At 30.1% G+C, this 894-nt stretch overlaps 1 long non-coding RNA gene across 1 annotated transcript; it reads left to right on the forward strand.

Annotated features, from left to right (window-relative positions):
• The first annotated feature begins 371 nt into the window (after positions 1–371).
• On the forward strand, positions 372–638 carry LOC123697283. Its single transcript, XR_006752221.1, has 2 exons — positions 372–469; positions 565–638. It is a non-coding gene; the product is annotated as an uncharacterized LOC123697283 (long non-coding RNA).
• Positions 639–894: the final 256 nt, after the last annotated feature.

The following is an 894-nucleotide window of genomic DNA, read 5'->3' on the forward strand; positions in this document are numbered from 1 at the left end:
AAACATTGTGAACTAAAAGTCGGAGATTCTGTATATGTAGAAAACGGAAATAGGCTAAATCGAAAAAAACTGGATGAATTGAAAATAGGACCTTATCAAATTATAGACAAAATTTCAAATTCAATTTACAAAGTAAATACGGGTCACAAAAAGTTAGAGTCGAATTATTTTCATATTACAAAGCTTATTCCAGTAGTAGAATAAAACAAGCAAACCTTTTAAATTTCCTTTAATCGATTCGGGGGGGGAGATGTAAATGAAGTTCTCATGTGAGACTTCCTTTAAAATTGGCTGTCAATTGTCATTACTTACTCTGTGGGTGTTTGTACACTATGGTTTGACATTACTCTATAATTAAAAAGATCACTAATTGAATTGCTGCGTCACGTGCGACTAAGAAATAAGGAGGTTATACCAATTGAATTAAAATTGTAAAACAATAGCTTTAAATGTTGTTTCTCTCTTTCAGGTGAGTTTATTTTTAAGATTAAAGTCTTAGAAGTGTAATTTTAAACTATAATATGTAACTGTAATATTGATGTAATAAAAAATTCTCTCTTTCAGAGCAACACGCTTCTATTGTTTTTCTTTTCATCATCAGGTAGTCATTACCACCTAAATTAAATAAGAACATTATATAGATTTAATAATAAACCAAATACATAATGAAAAACACTATAAAAATAAAAGAAGTCAATTTCAGCATAGCCTCGATTCATTGATAATCTAATGCTCATTTCCTTCCTTTCCATAAAATATCACAGCCCCAAAATCAGCACATTCTCTATAAAAAATATACCGTTTCAAACACGCTGTATCTCGTGATTTACTACTTTATAATAAGGGCTTGTAACAATACATCGCATTTCACACTTGGGTGGCTTCAGATCGATT

This window comes from Colias croceus, chromosome 14 (genome assembly GCF_905220415.1).
Source record: "Colias croceus chromosome 14, ilColCroc2.1".
NCBI classification, from domain to species: domain Eukaryota; kingdom Metazoa; phylum Arthropoda; class Insecta; order Lepidoptera; family Pieridae; genus Colias; species Colias croceus.